Source organism: Pinus tabuliformis, chromosome 8, assembly GCF_031772625.1.
Source record: "Pinus tabuliformis cultivar Carrire ecotype Pingquan chromosome 8, CPIR1, whole genome shotgun sequence".
NCBI lineage: Eukaryota > Viridiplantae > Streptophyta > Pinopsida > Pinales > Pinaceae > Pinus > Pinus tabuliformis.
In genome coordinates this window covers 544,000,487-544,008,391 of record NC_142294.1, presented here as the reverse complement: position 1 = coordinate 544,008,391, position 7,905 = coordinate 544,000,487, and the positions used below count along the sequence as shown (strand labels likewise).

General features: G+C 36.5%; 1 long non-coding RNA gene across 1 annotated transcript; it reads right to left on the bottom strand.

Annotated features, from left to right (window-relative positions):
• Window positions 1–375: 375 nt before the first annotated feature.
• On the bottom strand, window positions 376–5,307 carry LOC149236580 (uncharacterized). Its single transcript, XR_016268411.1, has 4 exons — window positions 5,118–5,307; window positions 945–1,031; window positions 759–851; window positions 376–586 (listed from the first exon to the last, which is right to left on the bottom strand). It is a non-coding gene; the product is annotated as an uncharacterized LOC149236580 (long non-coding RNA).
• Window positions 5,308–7,905: the final 2,598 nt, after the last annotated feature.

Sequence of the window (7,905 nt, the reverse complement as noted above, 5' to 3'; positions counted from 1 at the left end):
TGATAGTTTCTAAATATCATTAAAGCAGATATCACAATTCAAAATCATTTGTAAAGAAATTTAAGAGAAATTGACAACATCCATCCAAAAAAATAACAATGTGTCATTAACAATTTTCAAAACATGTATAAAATAGCAACATAATACTAATAAAATCAGTATTATTTTTAATCAAAACAAGTAAAATTCAAATATGATTAACAAATCAAAATATTTCATGAATATCGTTATTCTACGATAAATTAACAACATACATAAATCAAACTCATCGTATGATTACAAAATCAAAATGTCTCATTGATATAGGGTAAATCCACAACACCCATCTAAACATAGCAATGTCATTCTACACAATAATTTCTTCATAAAAAACAATGCATGTGCATGCCTAGCTACCACCACCAAGATCATCCTCATGATCATCTTGACCATCCTCATTACTCTGATCCACATCATCACCAACACCGCAACTATCATCATCATCTCCTCCTTCACCACCATCATCCCCATCCTCATCCTCATCATCTCCTGATATATGTTGAACATAATTTGGATCGTCGTCTTGGCAATCATTACCTATAGCATTCTGACAAAAAAAATCAATATTACATGTTAGTATTAATTACATAACACAACGCATGTTTTTGTTATACAATGTTAACCATAAAATGAGGTAAGATATAATATCTAATAGTACTAAAAAATAAAATGAAAATATGGTTTAAAAGTATATTGGAAATCCAACTAAGATTACATACCATAGAGTCCATCCAAACAACAAATTCAACCCATCTCTTTTGCTGTAGCACCTCCTTTTCCAAATGATTTGGAGGTCTTCCATATTTTAGTTCCTATCAATCAGTAAATAGGGAGAAATTAGATAACAATGACTTTCTTCTAGTACAAAATTTATTAAAAAAATATCACATGTTTAATATACTTACAAAGGTTGTTATCAGTGCTTTTAAACCTTTCTGGCCACTACGATGAGTGACTTTTGTCTTGGTTAACCTCGCCTTGGATGCCTTGTCCTTAAACATAAACCAATTCAATTTATTTTCACACAAATACATGTCTAAGATACTTATAAGTATTAATACATTCTAAATAATGTTTAATGAAAAATTTAATACCTGAATGCTCTCATTGTCGGCTTTTCTTTGTGCATCCAACTTCTCATATGATTTTACAAGTTCTTTCCATACTTTAAAAGGTATGTCAATAGGTCTTTGTTTCAGTCTTTGATCTTGAGGCATTTTTTAAATTTTTCTTGTTTGGTTAAAAATTTTGGTTAAAAAAAACCGAACAAGTAATTCACATCAATGGCATGGGGACTCTATGGATATGTGTAAAAAAATGGCTATAAAGAAAACATCCAAAAAACATATGAGCTCTCCCTTTGATGGTCACTTGGGGCATATGGCTGGAAAGGAACAACTCCATTTTTGAAAATCAAGGACAATCCTTTCTCAAAGTCCTTCCTAATATTTGCTCCAAATGTCTTAAAATGAAAAACAAAATTCAAACGTCATCCTTAAACATCTCCCTTAATTATAACGTTGGACCATAAATTCTTCACTTTTATTGTTATCGGCTCTGGAATGAAATATGTGTGCACTAATGAAAAAACATTGAGTTTCATTTTTCATAATCACAAACAATGAAAAAAGAATCACACGTAACTAGCATCATTTTGGAAATTTTATATTTATTAAAAATCTTTAACATGTTTTCCTCCCATATCTCATAAAAAGGTGTGAAATTTTTTATATACTCTCCAATAAGCACTACAACAAAACCAGCGATTTGGAGGTTTTACACTAAGTTTTTCAACATCGAGCTTACTAGGGCTTGCACCACCGGGGTTATTAGTAAGAATCTCATGAGGTTTGCATAGCCATGATTATTAGAATCAAAATAGTAGGATTTGCACTAAAAAACAGTTTATAGAGCTTTCCTGCTGGGGAGAAAATCACAAGTTCAACTTCTGCAGTGCAGAGCACCGAGAGCTCGTAAGCTTTCTTCAGCAATCCACCTACGTTTCGAAAATGTAGCCTGCCTGCTGACAATGTTCTCAATCCTCTTCCTCTGCATCTTTCCCCTCCCTATTCTTGTATGTCCTCTTTCGTTTTTCCCTCCAAACAAACCCTCTCAAATTGAGAAAGCAGAACAACTCACTCGATGAGAATCCGAATCCAATTATCGCTTCTAACAATAACCCAATACGATACCAGAAGTGATTACACAAAACCTGATTGACTCTTCATTTGTTTGGAAAAGAGCCAAGCATATACTTCTGACGAGGGTTTCCGTCTCAAGTCTGGCTCGCAGGACGTCGCTTAGTCAATTGCGAGAAAAGTTTTCCACCTGCCTGTCACATACGGTTTGTCACACTATATATTAAAATAAGGTTGATCATACTAACAATAAGGTTGTATAGTTTAAAAGGAGGGCTCTCCTGACTGCATTTGGTTGGTTTATAGAAAAGATTGCTGGAATGTGTAATGTGAATGCTCTGCTAACTATTTTTTAAGCATTTGGAAGTATTAAAACCCCCTAGGATAATTAATGTAAGACCTGTTAATTAATGTGTAAAGATGGCTATTGTCCTTGGGCTACCTTAGTTGTTCGTGTTTAGTGATCTGTGGTATTATGACTCCTCAAGTCACTATTAAACCATGAGAACCATGCCCAGGCAGACTAGTGTGACATTGTGGATGAGAACCAAAACTAGACTCCTATAACCTCCTTTTTCATCCTTTAAATTGCAGAATTAACTGACTGTTCTAGTAATCGTTCTTGAGCACCTGAAGATGTGCACCCTAAATAATAAGAATAATACCCTGTAACATATGAATAGTACATCCTGTGCATGTAGGATATGCACATGAGGTCCAATAAAATCACTAACCAGAATACCAGGTGTTATTAAAGCCTCTACAGGTTGATATATATGAATGTTACAGTGTGCAGGAGTATGATTCAATTCCATACGAAAATACAAAACATCTGATAGGATTTCCTTATACCTCATAGGCAAACAACCATTGTCCCTTCTATAGATGAGCAGAATAAGTGCTTGGTTCTCTACACTAAATAAAGACAAAGTATAGTACTTATTGCTGACAAAATAGGATTTAAATCGCGGTTCAATTGCTTGACATTCAGCTGGTCACAGAATTGTAGAGTGCATAATCATAAGTGATGTTGCGAGCCAGTAGAAGTGCTCTCCTACAAAAGCCTGATCTAGCATATCTCTTACCTTTATTTAGTTGGGATCAGCAAGGTAGTTTTGGGCTAGCATATTGATTTTCACATGAGTTAGTTGAGGCCAACAAGAAGACCTAAACCTGGTTAGGTACAGCTAGGTGATTTCTGTTGTAAAACTGTTTGTAATTTGTGACACTGAGAGAGGTATGCTCCCGTAACTGTGCTCCCTTATCATATCATTAGCCCTACTTGGGTGTAACAGTCATGTAGGAATGTCTACGGCTGGGAGGTGAATCCATCCTTTGGCAACTTGTTTGACAACCCTTGTCTTTTAAATGATAGGTATTGCGGTCCGGAGCCCATTTTGCATGCTGCTTTGTAATTTATATTATGGTTAGAGATGAACTATATCAATGTGCTTAATCATTTGAGATGTTATAACTGGAATGTAATAGTTGATTTACGCTTCTTATATTCTTTCACGGTTACTAGTCTAGAATTGCATTACTGTTCACGCAATTATTAAGTTGGAGCTTGGCACCAAAGCTGATTATGAGAGCTAAGATTTAGGTCTGTGTGCCAGTTGGGCTGCCAGACCTAGTTAAGTGAATTTGGTTCTGTTATGAAAGCGAAGTTTTCATGAGCCCATTGTGATCTGGTTTTGAGAGTGCATTAGAGTTTGTCTATGTGAGAATCATTAGAAAGTTGTATGTGTATGTGTGTGAGAGCTCAATACGTTATAGAAGAAAGAGACAACTAGTGACTAAGACTTTAGTTGGTGTACGTCAGTCCAGATTGTTGGGTCGTAACCCTTCATAGTCACATGATCCAGAATGTTGGATCAACACGTTATATGTTGTCAGTCATTGTACCCAATGTGCTCAACCAATGAAGTCTATAAAACAAACACCTCAAAATGGCTGACCATAGCATTGGCAAAAATTGGCAAACTGCGGCTCGGATGGTACCGATGAAAAACCAATGATACCAATTTCATATCCCATGACGTTATTCAAGTTTCGATTGGACTCATGTAACAAATATGGGTGTTCCTGACAATCAGAGAACCTAGGGCTGCATGGCCTTGGCAAGCTCAAGATTAGCATGACATCTCCCCCTAAACACAGGGATAAGCAAAGGATGACCTTCTAATTGTTGGTTGGCAAAATGATCCAGCAGCAGTAGATGCACCGAATAAAATTGTGTCTATAAATGTTAAAAGCCATATACTGCAGCAACTACTTGTAACAAATTAACGTCATCAAATAAGGAAGATATTAGGCCATAGAGCAGCATCATTGAAATTGTAACACCACCCAACAACCCAACATGGTCTCAATGGGTGACGCAGATATATAATCTCCTTAAACTATGGATTCTAACTACATCATAGAGGAAGTTATTAGTTTGGTGTAAAAATCGGTAGGGGTCATCAACTCGGAAAGCTCAGGAGAAAATTAGCAAAAACTGGGAAATCATAAACTCGGAAAACCCAGGATAAATCAAAGAGTTTTGCAACTCAGTGAAAATTTAAAACATTGTACTGTATGCCAATAGACCAACATGATCTGAATGCTGGATATATATACAGTTTACCTCAAAGAACTAAGGAATATAATGACAGAGAAGCCAGATCACCAAATAACTTCTGTTTCCCAAATTTCCACTCAAATCAAGAACTTATACAGCATGAAAATAACCTAGTTTAAACTTTGACCTTTGTATTGAGGTCTTGAGATTCTATGAACTATTTTATTAGCTTCAGTAACTCGTTGAGCTTCTCAGATGTAAGTACCTGCTGGAGAGAGCTATTCTTAGTTATAGTGTAGTGGACTATCAGATTTCCAAAACTACTAATAAAATAGAGCTGGTACAGACACATGGAAAGCCAAAATATAAGGATGTACCTGATATTGACTCCTCCATTGAAAGCATAGCGTACGACATTGTCACGAACCCACATGTCAGCAGCTTCAGAAGACGAACTGAGAGTTTCCAGCAAGTCATTAGTAATGCCGACCATGACTTGAATATCAGAGCCGATCAGAGCCTCCAAGACCTTGGGATCTGCATCAAAGAGCTTGACTTTCATAATGTGATTGGCCTGTAGCAGCTTCACAACAATAGAGGGAGCCAGTCTTTGTGATGACAGAATTCCCCAGTTCACACCAATGTCACCCAACACACCAAAGCTGGATGCCCAGATTATCCATGTGAATGATACTAGTGTTCTTGCATTGTAATAAAACATCTTCATATGCTCTGTATGCCACAATGTCAATGTGCAAACTGCATTTCATGCTGTCTGTGAGGAAGACAGGGAATATGCTATAGCGTAAGATGTTTGGAGAGACCCACATTGCTATGAATATCAGGTATGATATCCCCATCTGAATGAAACTGACCCACAAGCTTCCATTGGGACTTGGGCATGGTTCACTGTGACCCACAGTAAGCATAGTTTTATTACGTTCTATGATTGAAGGTGAAACTTTACAAACTTCCATGGGATCTGGAAATAGTTTTAAAAATGACACACTAACCATAGATTTATTATTTTTTAACTGTATGATTTAAGGTGATACTTTACACGAGGAACTACATCTGTTCATCAATTTGTCAAGAAGCATGGCCTACAATTCAATTGCTCTAAGCCTATCACTTATTCCACCTATCAAATAAATTGTTTCTTGTTTGTTTAGTTGACTATGGTTCTAATAAATATACTATTGTTTGATGTAAAAAGACAAAACAAAACAAAAAATATGGAAAGTTGTGACCCCATTTTCTAACTACAAATTGAAATCGGATTACCATAGTGACCACCTCTGCTTATTGGAATAAAAAAGGGGGTGGGTTAACCCAATACAATACCAGAAGTGATTACACAAAACCTCATTGACTCTTCATTTGTTTGGAAAAGAGCCAAGCATATACTTCTGACGAGGGTTTCCATCTCAAGTCTGGCTCACAGGACGTCGCTTAGTCAATTGCGAGAAAAGTTTTCCACCTGCCTGTCACATACGGTTTGTCACACTATATATTAAAATAAGGTTGATCATACTAACAATAAGGTTGTATAGTTTAAAAGGAGGGCTCTCCTGACTGCATTTGGTTGGTTTATAGAAAAGATTGCTGGAATGTGTAATGTGAATGCTCTGCTAACTGTTTTTTAAGCATTTGGAAGTATTAAAACCCCCTAGGATAATTAATGTAAGACCTGTTAATTAATGTGTAAAGATGGCTATTGTCCTTGGGCTACCTTAGCTTTTCGTGTTTAGTGATCTTTGGTATTATGACTCCTCAAGTCACTATTAAACCATGAGAACCATGCCCAGGCATACTAGTGTGACATTGTGGATGAGAACCAAAACTAGACTCCTATAACCTCCTTTTTCATCCTTTAAATTGCAGAATTAACTGACTGTTCTAGTAATCATTCTTGAGCACCTGAAGATGTGCACCCTAAATAATAAGAATAATACCCTGTAACATATGAATAGTCCATCCTGTGAATGTAGGATATGCACATGAGGTCCAATAAAATCACTAACCAGAATACCAGGTGTTATTAAAGCCTCTACAGGTTGATATATATGAATGTTACAGTGTACAGGAGTATGATTCAATTCCATACGAAAATACAAAACATTTGATAGGATTTCCTTATACCTCATAGGCAAACAACCATTGTCCCTTCTATAGATGAGCAGAATAAGTGCTTGGTTCTCTACACTAAATAAAGACAAAGTATAGTACTTATTGTTGACAAAATAGGATTTAAATCGCGGTTCAATTGCTTGACATTCAGCTGGTCACATAATTGTAGAGTGCATAATCATAAGTGATGTTGCGAGCCTCATTGCTCAAAGTCTAAGGGTCTTGCGAGCCATAATCACAGCCATGTATGGCATATCTTGTGATTATGGCATTTTATGAGGTCAATTCTTGTGAAGACATTTAAGTTTATAATAAATTTTGAACCTCAACAGAGTTTTGGCAAGACCTGGCTGAGCTAGGACATCAACAACACAGCTGATATGAATGACATAATCTAGCCTCAAGAGGGAGCCTCTTTTGTTTCATCACTCTAACAATCTATGAAGTGGTGGAAAGCATAACAACTTCCCCTTGAATATGACACCTAAACTGAGTACAAATCCTAAATGATGCAGCCCTTGGTGCATGTCTCTCAAAGTATCGATATTTCAAATGTTGAAAGCTCTTGTGCCCATTTGATATGCATTCGATTGCAGTTCCCCTGAAGAAAGAATCTTATAAAGGTGAGGCCATGGCCAATATGTTAGCCATATCCATTGGAGTTGCCATTGCTTGACAACTTTAGTGTGATCAGTCCCACCATGATTCACATGGGCTTCTACTCAACACTGGCTGTTGCTATTGTAAGAGTCTTCAAGCTCGTTGAACCCATAGTATTGATAAGTGTATTCTTTGGGTCTCTGGTTTTCAAATTCTGCCTATGTTTTCCTCTCAGTATCATTATTTCAAATGCTGAAAGCTCTAATTCCCATTGCTGTGCATTTGATTGTGGTTTCCCTGAAGAAAGAAGCTTGATTGTGGTTTCAAAATATCAATGGGACATCAAAACAACAAGAAACTCACAAAATACACAGAAAAGCAAAACCCTAATTACCCGATAAAACAAACCATAGCCCGCTAAATGCATCTACCATA